We start from the raw sequence: 14,425 nt of genomic DNA on the forward strand, positions 1-14,425 counted from the left end.
AGCACTAATAAACGATGGGCACCTAAACACCACCCTATACCGGAAACCTACTGACCTCTAGACTTACCTACATGTCTCCAGCTTTCATCCAGACCAACCACTCAACCCATTGTCTACAGCCAAGCTCTACGATACAATCGCATTTGCTCCAACCCCTAGAGATAGAGAAAAACACCTACAAGATCTCTATCAATCACAATACCCACCTGCTGTAGTGAAGAAACAGATTGACAGAGTCAGAAAAGTACCCAGAAGTCACCTACTACAGGACAGGCCCAACAAAGAAAGGAACAGAACACAACTAGCCATCACCTTCAGCTCCCAACCAGCGGTGTATTATCGCCTAGGCCAACAAGGCCTAGGCCTAGAGTGTCAAATTTGCTGAAGTCCCCTCCTCAATTTTGCCTCTTCCCCAAATCCCTGGCCCACCTTCTCCCCCAGGCGCACCCCGATTCCCTCGTTCCACCTCCCTCCCAGGATTGCCACGCGAAAGTGCTGGGAGGGAGGGAGAAGCGAGTAGCGGCGCACTCAGAGGAGGAGGAGCAGAAGTGAGCTGCGGCCCGCAGGTGCGGGGAGTAACCCGGGAGCAGGGGTGGGAACCGCTTCCCGCCCCAGCTCAAGTCCGTTCCACTGCCGCCATCCCCCGAGAGCGCCACAACTCCCCTTCTCCTCTCTTCCTACCAGGCTTGTCGTGGGGGAGTGGAGGTGAGCAGGCGCATGGGGGGGTGCAAGGCAATTTTTTGAGGGCCTAGGGGCCGCAAATTTGTTACTCTGCCACACCCCCCAACTAAAACCTCTCCAGCACATCATCAGGGACCTACAACCTATCCTGAAGGACAATCCCTCACTCTCACAGATCTTGGGAGACAGGTCAGCCCGCTCTTACAGACAGCCCACAAACCTACCGCAACCACACAACAAAAACACTAACCCAGAAACCTATTCTCGCAACAAAGCCTCTTGCTGACTCTGTTCACATACCTATTGAGGGGATACCATCATAGGATCTAATCACATCAGCCACACTATCAGAGGCTCATTCACCTGAATGACTGGGTAAAGAGTGTGCTTCAGCTCAGACTTGCAGATCCTGAGGAGGAATCCAATGCTCGGCATTAGCTGCCTTCCATGACATTTAAACAATCAAATATTTAAACAATTGCAGAAGTTTGCATGGTCACTCTGGCTACTTAATAGACTTTCTGTTGCATTTTTTTTTCAGTGCAGATGTGAACATGTTTACTGAGAACTTTTTTTTTTAAAAGTTTCACTGTGCAGGAAGGGTACAAGTATGGTTGTCCAGAAGTCAGATGGCATAATATGTCAAGTACCAATCATAACACTGATAAGCAATGTACATTTAGACAAAGAATAACCTAAAGTGTTACTGGAACAGATTACGGGGTAGCAGAGAGTTGGCTTTTAACAAAACATAAAAAGGGAATTCATTATTTTAAACCTGACTCTAGGCTATTACAATTCTGCCTGTAATAATACAGTGGAGGATTGTTTTATTTGCTCCTTCATAATGTGACATGCAGGAAGTATTTGGCAATTGATCTGTAGGTAATTATTTTGAAGTATCATTATTAATGGATTACGGACCCATTTCAGCAAGGATTGAAGTCGATGTGTTTGAATGTTAGGCCTATGCCTAAGTACCTTGCTTTATCAGGACAATAATACCTATCACAATCCATTTTAAGTAGATCAGGTTTGCTAGCATACCTTCTACCTGGGAAATTATGAAAGTCTGTAAATGAAGACATTGGCATGTAGTTTTGCTATAAAATATTAACTATGAGACAAATAGTTTTTAATGCTTTTCACTTCCTTTTGCTCTGCAAGACCACTCTCTCTTAGCTGTGTCAAGCTGGGGTCCAATGCTTGTGTGTCATCAACAGGTTTGCTGTTTACTGAGTTTCAGCCAGCCATATGTGTGCTTTCCCCATTGACTTAAACTAGGACCAGATTAAGGGCCTGTCTTCACTGCAAAGTTAAGAGTTGCACATGGACGTAGAGGCTCTCTACACGAACATCCCACACACAGACGGAATACAAGCTGTCAGGAACAGTATCCCTGATGATGCCACAGCACAACTGGCTGCTGAGCTCTGTGTCTTTATCCTCACACACAACTATTTCAAATTTGATGACAGTATATGTCTCCAGACCAGTGGCACCGCTATGGGCACCCGCATGGCCCCACAATATGCCAATATTTTTATGGCCGACCTGGAACAACGCTTCCTCGGCTCTCGTCCACTCACGCCCCTTCTCTACCTACGCTACATTGATGACATCTTCATCATCTGGACCCATGGGAAGGAAACTCTGGAAAAATTCCACCACGATTTCAACAGCTTCCACCCCACCATCAACCTAAGCCTGGACCAATCTACATGGGAGGTCCACTTCCTAGACACCACGGTGCAAATAAGTGATGGTCATATTAACACCACCCTATACCGAAAACCTACCAACCGCTATGCCTACCTTCATGCCTCCAGCTTCCATCCCGGGCACATCACACAAACCATTGTCTACAGCCAAGCACTGAGATACAATTGCATCTGCTCTAACCCCTCAGACAGAGACCAACACCTACAAAATCTCCACCAAGCATTCTCAAAACTACAATACCCGCACGAGGGAATAAGGAAACAGATCAACAGAGCCAGACATGTACCCAGAAGCCTCCTACTGCAAGACAAACCTAAGAAAGAAACCAACAGGACTCCACTGGCCATCACATACAGTCCCCAGCTAAAACCCCTCCAACACATCATCAGGGATCTACAACCCATCCTGGACAACGATCCCACACTTTCACACGCCTTGGGTGGCAGGCCAGTCCTCACCCACAGGCAATCTGCCAACCTGAAACATATTCTCACCAGTAACTGCACACCGCACCATAATAACTCTAGCTCAGGAACCAATCCATGCAACAAACCTCGATGCCAACTCTGCCCACATATCTACACCAGCGACACCATCACAGGACCTAACCAGATCAGCCATACCATCACTGGTTCATTCACCTGCACGTCCACCAATGTAATATACGCCATCATATGCCAGCAATGCCCCTCTTCTATGTACATTGGCCAAAATGGACAGTCGCTACGGAAAAGGATAAATGGACACAAATCAGATATTAGGAATGGCAATATACAAAAACCTGTAGGAGAACACTTCAACCTCCCTGGCCACACTATGGCAGACCTTAAGGTGGCCATCCTGCAGCAAAAAAACTTCAGGACCAGACTTCAAAGAGAAACTGCTGAGCTTCAGTTCACCTGCAAATTTGACACCATCAGCTCCGGATTAAACAAAGACTGTGAATGGCTTGCCAACTACAAAACCAGTTTCTCCTCCCTTGGTTTTCACACCTCAACTGCTAGAACAGGGCCTCATCCTCCCTGATTGAACTAACCTCATTATCTCTAGCTTGCCTGCATATATGTACCTGCCCCTGGAAATTTCCACTACATGCATCTGATGAAGTGGGTATTCACCCATGAAAGCTCATCCTCCAAATCATCTGTTAGTCTATAAGGTGCCACAGGATTCTTTGCTGCTTTTACAGATCCAGACTAACACGGCTACCCCTCTGATACTTGAATTACATGAATTCAGGATCTGGCTCATTGATATGAGTGGTGCTACACTTGTTTACACCAGCTAAGGATCTGATCCTTGGAGCTCAACAGAACTAGATCAGTTTACACCAGCTGATGATCTGATCCATTGATATCACTGGAGCTAGGCCAATTTACACCGGTTGAGTATCTGGTCCATTGACATCAGTGGTGCTACACGCGGTTACACCAGCTGAGGATCTGGATTGAAACTATTAAACCATAATAAGGGCATCTACATCCTTTAACGTGCTATGTTCTTAGTTGTTAATTCTCAGTGTTCTTCTCCAATCTCCACTCCTGCAACCTCCTCCATTTGACAAACTGGTTGTGAAAAATTTAAGCTCCCACATAAACATCTGTCCACTTCTAAAGAACTGTCTGGAGAGCTCTGACCTGTGCAGTTAGCTCCCCAATCTCTATGTGTTCTTTTCTGTTTCATTTAATATTTTTCACCTGCCTCCTCACATCCCATGGTTCAACCAGGATTGGGACTAGAAGAGCAGAGACCCTTTGACCTGGAAACGTCCACAGTTAAAAGCAAGACCCAGTGAGCTTGAGCTAAAAGACCAGAGGCTTTAGCTGAGAGCTGTAACAGACCTATATCAGGATCAGGAACAGAGGGAAATGTCACACACAGTGCCCCATGTGTTATACAAGCTCTCCCCCTTCCTGGGGCTTACTTTTCTTAATGCAGAAATTAGCAATAATCAAACAGGAAGTTTAGCTCAAACCTCCTCTATAGGTTGCTTTGTTCATATGGATCCTTCCTTCTGGCTGCTCAGCCCACACCCTAGATCCTCTCTTCCCACACAACCTCTCCCTTCTCTAAAACAAAGGAAAACATTTGCTCCTGTTTCAAATGTAGTCCCAAATTTCTAGTCCAAGCAATTACCTTTCAACAGCACTGGTACATTCATAGAGCTTAATACCAGAAGTGGCCAGAGGGACAGGGGAGGAGGGAGAAGAGAGCAACAACGTGAGTGGACAGGGAGGAGAAATACTGGGTGGAGTGAAGGAGCAGGGAGATAGAATGCAGGAGGGGCAGGCGATTGAGTGGGGGCAGTAAGGATGATAAGGAAGTAAGGGAGGGACAGAACAGCAGGAGAAATTCACTGGACCCAGTCTTTCCCATCCCGGCTCTCCACTTTCCTGATCATGGCCTTGAGGGTCCTATTGAACCTTTCTACAAGACGGTCTGTTTGTGGGTGGTATACAGTCCACAGGGCTTGTACATGGAGCAATGAACAGAGATCTTTCATCAACTTGGATACGAAAGGTGTCCCTTGATCAGTCAGTATCTCCTTGGGTAGCCCAACCCGGGAAAAGATCTGTACTAGCTCCTTAGCTATTGTCTTGGAAGCTGGGTTGCGTAGCGGGACAGCTTCCAGGTATCGGGTTGCATAGTCTAATACAACCAGCACATGTTGGTGGCCCCAAGCTGTCTTCTCTAGGGGCACAACAGATCCATGGCTTTGCATTCAAATGGTACCTCTATTATTGGAAGAGGTATCAAAGGGGCCCATAAGTGTGGGCGAGGGCTATGTAGCTGACACTCTGGACAAGAGGTGCAGTATCGCCTGACATCTTCATGTACTCCTGGCCAGAAAAACCTCTGCAGGATCCTGGCCTGGGTTTTCTCTACCCCTAAGTGTCCTCCAAACAGGTGACTGTGGGCGAGGCTCAATATGGCTTTTTGATGTTTTCGTGGCACGAGAAGTTGATGTATCTCCTGCTCCTGCATTTGCACCACACGGTACAGGAGATCTTTCTTTCCTATAAAGTAGAGTCCTGGACCCCAGACCTTCCCCTCCACTGGTATCCCATCTATCTCAGCCACCTCTTTCCTGATGTTATCATATCTAGGGTCCTCTGCCTGGTCCCGTCCCAAAGTCTCTATCCCAGGACTAACCTGCTTGAGCTCCCAGGGTCCGGCTTCTGCTTCTTCCAATGGCTCATTGCCATCATGGCTGGGGCCAGCCTCTGGCTCACCTTCTGTGTTGGTAGTTTCTCTGATGGCTGCTCGTGTCTATCTGCCTACTAGAGCGGTCTTCTGGCCCTAGGTCAGGATCCGGGTTCCCAAAGCCTTCGCGGCCTTCCTTTCTTTTTTTGTCTTCCGGGCCTTTTGGGGGGCTGAGAATAGATCCTGAGAAAACTCAGAAAACATTGGGGGTTGACACCCCCCAATGATGAGTCACTGCCAACAGGGTCTCCACTTCTCTCCAGCCTTTCCAGGAGTAACTTATCAAACCCTGGATAGTCCCTCCCAATAACTACAGGATATGGGAGTTTAGGAATTACGCCCACTGTCACCTTAATGGGGTTCCCCTGAACCTCTATCTCCACTGGGATGGTGGGGTAATGGCTCATGGCCCCATGAACGCATGTCACTGCTATGTGTTTGGCTTGTAGCAGCTGGCTACTTTTTACCAGCTTACCCGATATAAGGGTGATAGCACTTCCACAGTCCACAAGTGCTGTAGTCTCTGCTCCATTTATCTTCACCAGCCTGGTGTAGTTATGTGGGGCTAACGCGATGCCCGCAAGGTGGATAAAGATGCATGGGACCTCCCAATCCCCCAAGTTGCATTGCATAGGCTCCTCGGTGCTGGGACACTGTGCTGCTATGTGTCCCCACTCCCCACATGAATAACACCTATAATTGTTTCTAATTATTCTCCTATGATGTGGGCTAGGGGGTTTAGTCCCAGGGTTCCCCCCACTCAGGCCAATCCTTTCCTTCTGGAGTCTCTGCTGGTTTTCAGCCCTCCTCTTCCTCCACCACCTAGGACTCCCCAGGGATTTGGCTGTCCCACCTTCCAGGGCTGGGGTTGGGTGTTTGCTATGAAAGGGGCTTTCCTTTGGTAGTTCGGTCAATTCCCTGGCTGTCATGCTTCTTTCTACCAGCGTGATCATCTCGTCAAAGGTGGACGGATCGTTCTGGCCTACCCATTTGCGGAGATCTGGTGGCAGTGCCCTCATGTACTGGTCAATAACCAGAACCTCTAGGATCTCTTCTGGACTCCGGGACTCTGTTTGCAACCACTTTCGTGCGAGATGGATGAGGTCATACAATTGGAACAGCGGGGTTTTGTCTTCCTGGTACCTCAAGTCATGATAATACTGGGCCCGCACTGCGATTGTTACTCCAGATCTGGCCAGGATCTCTGCCTTCAGCTGGGAGTAGTCTGCTGCAGCCTCTTCAGGCAGATCATGGTAGTCCTTCTGGGCCTCCCTACAGGAATGGGGCAAGGATGCCAGACCACTGATCTCGAGGCCAGGCCTCCCATAGGGCTGTCCTCTCAAAGGCCAAAAGGTATGCCTCTACATCATCCTCCCATGTCATTTTCTGCAGCCAATGGCTAGCCCGTATGAGCCGCGTCCCATCATGGCCACGGTTCAACTCTGTGAGGGTCTTTACCTGGTTTACCAGTTCCCGCAACATAGCTCGGTCTTGAGCAGCTTGGTCCATCAGCAGGCGATTAGTCTCTTGTTGCAGCCTCACTGCTTCTTGCTAGGTGGCTGCCTGGACACGGGTAGCCTCCTGCTGGGCTGCCATGGCTTGTATCAGTGCCCGCACTACGTCATCCATTGTAGTGACAAAAAAAAATTAACCCTCTCTTTTTTTTTTTTAATCACCCTCCTTCTTCCGCCACACTGTGGACACCAAAAATCCCACCTGTGACACCAGTTGTGACAAAGTTCCTCCTTTACCTTGGTGGGTCCTGTGCTTATTGGCGGATTTGCTCACCTCAGTGATCTTCCCCTCTAGTGGAACCCACAGTCTGGGTCAACTCCTTCTGTGTCTGATCAGGAGTTGAGAGGTTTGGGGGGAACCCAGGCCCGCCCTCTACTCCGGGTTCCAGCCCAGGGCCCTGTGGATTACAGCTGTGTATAGTGCCTCCTGTAATAGCTGCATGACCGCTACAACTCCCTGGGCTACTTCCCCATGGCGTCCTCCAAACACCTTCTTTATCCTCACCACAGGACCTTCCTCCTGGTGTCTGATAATGCTTGATTGTCTGATAATGCCTCATTCCTCCAGTAGCACACCCTCTCAGTCTCAGTTCCTTGTGCCTCTTGCTCCCATCTCCTCACATGCACTTCCTCTCCTCTGGCTCCTCCCCGCCTGACTGGAGTGAGCTCCTTTTTAAACCCAGGTGCCCTGAATAGCCTGCCTTGATTGGCTGTAGCTGTTATAATCAATGTAGCTATCTCCAGTGTCTTCTAGAAAGATCTTAATTGGCCCCAGGTGCCTTGATTAACCTGGAGCAACTGCCATTTGGTTACCACGGTCCTAGGGATTTGTTTAGCCTGGGGCTAACATACCTGTTCCTCAGTACTTTACTGTAGCCATCTGGCCTTGCCCCATCACAACTGGTATGCCCTGAATATGAAATTTTGACATTGTAATTTGACATTGTAAACTGAATTCTAAAGGAACTTTTTGAAACTTCGAAGCTCACCATCTGTGCGATGAATCTGCACATCAATGAATTGAACTCATGTCTGAATGTATAGAAATATTTTAATCATACTCTCTTCTGTTTTTTACTAAATTTCAGTTTAGTTAATGAGTGTCTAGCTGGTATCTCAGAAGTAAATCTGGCATTAGATAAGGCTCAGGGAAATGTTTCTCTGTAGAAAATTACTGTGCAGAACTGTAACAGTGAAGGAAATGTTCCTGTGTTTGTTGGGGTAATGACTTGCCCATGAAGGGAGCTATCCCAATCTCCAAGCAATTGTCCTTAAACAGTCATGTGTGCTGGAACAGGGGGAAAGGATATTCCAAGTTGTTTGCCTGTTAAAGGCGAATGTTTCCCCAGCTGAAGGTCCTTTCAGCTGAGTGAGAATCCCTCATTTGGGAGAGGTTAAGCACAGTTCTCCTCACCTTTGTTCTTACAACAAAGAAAATAACATTGATAACAACATTTCCCTACCCCTGAATTCAGTACGATGGTGATTTGTAACCCAGCACCAGCCAAAGTAGATCACTTTGAGCAACACCACTATCTGCTGAGTATCTAGGAAGACTAGGTGTGTTGATGTAAATACCATTTGCTTCTGAAGTCTCTTCCACTCCCAGCTAGCTGTCAGGGGAAACTCATTTAGACCTTGCTTACAAAGGCTTATGCACTGAACAATATGCCAGGGTCGCGTGCCAGAAAAGAGGACTGGACTCATTTTTGATCATGGCTCTGCAGCTTTTTTCATGGCATGTAGATTTTTAACCAGAGCCTTGAAAGTGACAGGCCAGGTCTAATGGGAAACAATAGCCACATCCATTCTCTTTATTAACTGCATCAACAGGAATTCTGAAGTCAGAGCAGCCAAGGATATGGCTTTTTATGGGCCAACATCCCACCAGTCCCCTGTCTCTCCAGAAACACAAGAACTTTGTTCATCTCACTGCCTCCGTTGGTCTCCTTCCCCCATTGCACTGCCCTCCCTCACCAGCGGGTCAGGACATCCATCTCCCATTGTGCCAGGGCTTAGACCTCATCTGAACCTCTCTACAAAGTGGAGATAAGTAGCTCATATGTTCTCAGATGGAACGGTCCAGGATGGAATAGGTGGTTGTGGTCCATCTTTTTTGTCTCCTAAGTCACCAGTGCCATAGCCAAGTGATGAACTGACCTGTCACTGGAAGAACACCCTGATTATTCTTTCATGAAAGTGTTTGCTTTTCATGCTGTACACGATTGGATTCATCAGAGGCGGGACCAGCAGGTATACATATCCCAGGAAAATCTGAAGTGAGTGAGAAGAGCTATTCCCAAATCTGTGTATCACAGGCAAGCCAAGCATTGGTGTGTTGAAAAGCAAGACAGCACAGAGATGGGCCACGCAGGTGTTCAGGGGCCTGAGGGACTTCATGTGGGATGTGATGCTCAGCACTCTTCTGAGGATCATCACATAAGAGAGGCAGATGAGCAGCGAGTCTAACCCCACTGTTAACAATGCAATAGACAAGCCATAGATGCTGTTGACTGTGATATCTGAACAAGCTAACTTCATGACTTCTTGGTGCACACAGAAGGAATGGGAGAGGACATTAGCTCAACGATACTGGAACTTTTTCAGGAGAAAGGGGAGTGGGAATATTAAAGCCACTGCCCTTAGCACACACACTTTCCCATCTTGGTTATTTTGGGGGTGGTTAAGATGGACGCATATCTTAAAGGATTGCAGACCGCGACAAAGCGGTCAAAGGCCATCAAGAAGAGCATGGACGATTCAGTGTATGAAAGCGAGTGGATGAAAAACAGCTGAGCAAAACAGGCATCGAGGCTGATCTCCCTAGATTTAAACAAGAATATGCCTAGTATCGTCGGCATGGTGGTTACCGATAAGCCAAGGTCTGTGACGGCCAACATGGAAAGAAAAATGTACATGGGCTCATGGAGGCTTGGATCTGTTTTTATAATGAACAGAATGACTGAATTTCCTACTATCAAAATAACATACATTAAGCAGAAAGAGATAGAGATCCAGAAATGGACATCTTCCAGCCCAGGTTTGGATTTGGTGTCATTGACAGCTGACACAATGTACTGGGCAGGTCCCAGGGGTTTTCAACTTTCCTTCCTGAAAGGAAAAAGAACAGGAAACTCGACTATATTTAACAAGACATCTTTCTGCTCTCAATGCAAGTCTAGAGACTCCCAGGATCTCAAGGAAGATCATCAAAAACATAGTCTTGGATTTACACCACTGATGGGAAGATAGACACTGCCAGACTGGATAAGACCTGTACTCCATCTAGCTCAGTAGCCAGTTTCCGATGCTGGAGAGAAAGGGGGAAGAAGCCCTTCAATAGGCAGCTATGAGATAACCAGCTTCCAGGGAAAGTTTCCTCCTGACACCCAGCACTTACACATATTTTGTGGTGTAAATCAGGAAGGTTTAGAGCCCTTCCTATACTTTATTAAAAACAATCCTCACTGCTGTAATTAGATTTTCTGGTAACCCATATAAACACCCAGTTCCTCTACACCAGCCACACTATCACAAGAACTAACCAGATCAGCCACAACATCACTGGTTCATTCACCTGCACGTCCACCAATGTAATATACACCATCATGTGCCAGCAATGCCCCTCTGCTATGTACATTGGCCAAACTGGACAATTCTTACGTAAAAGGATCAATGGACACAAGTCAGATATTAGGAATGGCAATATACAAAAACCTGTAGGAGAACACTTCAACCTCCCTGGCCACACAATAGCAGATTTAAAGGTAGCCATCCTGCAGCTAAAAAACTTCAGGACCAGACTCCAAAGAGAAACTGCTGAGCTTCAGTTCATTTGCAAATTTGACACCATCAGCTCAAGATTAAAGTAAGACTGTACTGAAGAAATCTGTATGTTGGATACTGTTATTTATCTTTGACCGTATGTGCTGTATTGCTATAATAAGAGCATGTTTCGATTTATGAGGCATCCTAGTTCACCTACAGATTGTCGTCTTATCAGTGGAAGGATTTTTTTGTTCAGTATGAACAGCTTTACTACACTGTGGTGTCTTTCCTCCACTTTGGAGCGACTCAGGGTACTGGCATCCCCAACTGTCCCAGTTTGCATATTTGTGTTGTTCTCCACAGGGGGGAGTTCCGCTCTCAGAACAGACTGAACCTTCTCACTATCCCTGCAATACAATGGAATTATTATGGTTACGGGTGTAACCGAAGTTTGGTGGGTTACACTCAGGCCAGGCCCTTGTCTCCGGCTCTTTAACAGAGCACTGACTCTGCTCTCCCAGGAGCCCCTCTCTGCCTGAACACGGGTTGCTTTTACAGGCCCAGCTCACTAGATGACATCTACTCTGTCTTTCCATCCAGACTCCAAGGAGGACTGGAGAACTGAGCAGGATTATGACATCACAGGTGTCAAGGAGGCTGAACAGCTGTAACATAAGAATGGTCACACTGGGTCAGACCAAAGGTCCATCTAGCCCAGTATCCTGTCTTCTGACAGTGGCCAATGCCAGGTGTTTCAGAGGGAATGACCAGAACAGGGAATCATCAAATGATCCATTCCCTGTCATCCATTTCCAGTTTCTGGTAAACAGAACCTAGGGACACTCAGAACATGGTGTGGCAGCCTGGCCCATCTTGGCTAATAGCCATTGATGACCTATGTTTCATGAAATTATCTAGTTCTTTTTTTGAACCTTCTCATAGTCTTGGCCTTCCCAACATCCTCTGGCAAGGAGTTCCCTGGCTTGACTGTGCATTGTGTGAAGAAATACTTCCTTTTATTTCTTTTCGACCAGCTGCCTATTCATTTCATGTGGTGACCCCTAGTTCTTTTGTTCTGAGAAGGAATAAATAACACTTCCTTATTTTTTTTTCCAAACAAATCATGATTTTATAGACCTCTATCATATCCCCTGTAGTTGTCTTTTCTAAGATGAAAAGTCCCAGTCTTATTAATCTCTCCACCTATGCAAGCTGTTCCACACCCCTAATCATTTTTGTTGCCCTTTTCTGAACCTTTTCCAATTCCAAGATATCTTATTTGAGATGGGGAGACCATATCTCCATGCAGTATTCCTACGCTTTGTTTCCTATGGTTCAGCCAGTTACTGATCCATGAGAGGACCCTTCCTCACTCAAGAACTCAGATGCAACCTGCTGTGAGAAACTCGTTTTAACAAGGATGCCCCTGTGCCAACACAGGCTACAGGTCAAAATGTGTAACTTCAATAAGAACGGTATTGGAAGAGCCCAAAAGAACCACTACAGGAATGTATTGACTATGACCCATTCCTTCAGATGCACTGTGGCCTAGTGGATAGAGCACTAGATGGAACTCAGAAGACTTAAGTGGTAGTCCTGGCTCTGCTACTGTTGTGCTGGGTGACCTTGGGGAACTCATTGCGCTTCTCTGTGCCTCAGTTTCCCCTCTCAAAATGGGGGCTAATGTTACAGACCTCCTTTTGAAAGTGCTTTGAGGTCTACTGATTGAACATGTTAGATACGAGGTAGGGCTCTTTATTATTTTATGATATAGGGTGCCTCTCTTAAAGCTCCCACTGCTGGAGTCAAGTAATTTATTTGAGAATCTCTGCTCTTTCTTTTATTTTATTTGTTAGCCAATTTGAAGCCCTGATAGTTGCAGAGAGAAGCTGGAGAACGTGAATTGAGTGCAACTTAGCGGCTCAGCCACCAGAAGGCAAATGAAAAGTTCCCCAGATGAATATTTTTGGAAGATCTCATTATTTTGAAGCCAATCTCACGATTTTGGTGGGGTACAGCTCATGGTGTTGGAATGCTTGGGCTGGCAATACCGTGAAAGCTTTTCTGCACACGTAGCACTAGATAATCACATCAGGGCTGCTTCTCACTTCAGGCTGGGAGATTCTGCTTCAGTCACAGGGGGTTTAGGAGTTCCCACAAGTAGGGAAAAAATGTCCCTTGCCTGAGGGCTTGAGAGTCAAAGATCGGAAAAGACCCAGGGTTTTCCTGGGAAACCTGATGCCCTCTCTCCTGACTTATTCTGAGCTCAGCAGCTCAGCTCAGTTTAATGGTTGCCCCATCCCATCTCCTGATCTAAGTACAGCATTGACACCTCACAGACAAGAGGGAGATTGCAGGAGGGCAGCCCCATTGTGACCTAGACATGACATCAGCGCCTGCCTGATGCCAGAGCAGCAACCTGCCCTCAGGTGTAGCCTGGGTAATTGTTGCTGGTTTGAGAGTGTCTGTGTTGAGAGTGTCTTAGTTTTTGAGCCCGGGGAAATGAGTTCACTCCTCCGCTATCTCAACTCTGCCTCCTGCCTAGAGTTCCTGAAATTCATGCTGCTCTTTCTGGTCTGTTATGCTGTGATAAGGCTCGCCAGATCTGAGGTAAGTGAAACTCCTACAGAGATGGAAAGGCTGGACTGATGCCAGCTGAATGCAGGAACCAAATATAAGTATTTTAAAATCAGCGGGCTTGGATCATCTCCACCCAAGAGTCTTCAAAGAGCTGGCTCAGGAGGTTATTGGCCCACTGATGTTAATTCTGTAACCAGTTTTGGATTCCTGAGGGAATTCCAGAAGACTGGAAGTGTGCTAATGTTTTTCAATATTCAAAAAGGTACGGGAGGTTGACCCGGCTTCTTATAGGCCACTTAGCCTGAAATAATGGACAAACTGATATGAGAATTAATCAATAAAGAATTAAAGGAGAGGAATATATTTAAAGCAGGTTAACAACGTTTTATGGAAAATGGGCCATGTCAAACATAGATGTGACAAACTTAGAGTTTTGTAAGGTGTCGTTTTTCATAGATTCCAAGGCAAGATGAGCCCATTGTGATCTTCTAGTCTGACTCTCCAGTCTAACACATGCCAAAGAACTTCCACACAATAATGCCTATTGCATACCTTTTATTAAAATGTCCAATCTTGATTTTAAAAACTGCCATGATGGAGAATCAATCTACCATGACCTTGATAAATTGTTCCAATGGTTAGTTCCTCTCACTGTTAAAAATGGACGCCTTATTTCCAGTCTGAATTTGTCTAGTTTCAGCTTCCAGCCATTGGACCATGTTAGACCTTTCTCTGCTAGACTGAAGAGCCCATTTGTAATTATTTCTTCCCCATGTAGGGATTTATAGACTTTTCCTCAAACCACCCTGAACCTCTGTAAGCGACATTGACTGAGCTCCTAAAGTGTATCATTACAAGGCATGTTTTCTAATCCTTTCATCATTCTTATGGCTCTTCTCTGAACCCTCTGCAATTTATCAACATCCTTCCTGAATGTTAGACACCAGAACTGGACA

The 14,425-nt window shown here is 46.4% G+C and overlaps 1 pseudogene; it reads right to left on the reverse strand.

Moving 5' to 3' along the window:
- Positions 1-9,284: 9,284 nt before the first annotated feature.
- On the reverse strand, positions 9,285-10,045 carry LOC127044051 (olfactory receptor 51G2-like; annotated as a pseudogene).
- Between the last annotated feature and the right edge of the window lie 4,380 nt (positions 10,046-14,425).

The sequence above is a fragment of the Gopherus flavomarginatus genome, chromosome 1 (genome assembly GCF_025201925.1).
Source record: "Gopherus flavomarginatus isolate rGopFla2 chromosome 1, rGopFla2.mat.asm, whole genome shotgun sequence".
In the NCBI taxonomy this organism is placed as follows: Eukaryota; Metazoa; Chordata; order Testudines; family Testudinidae; genus Gopherus; species Gopherus flavomarginatus.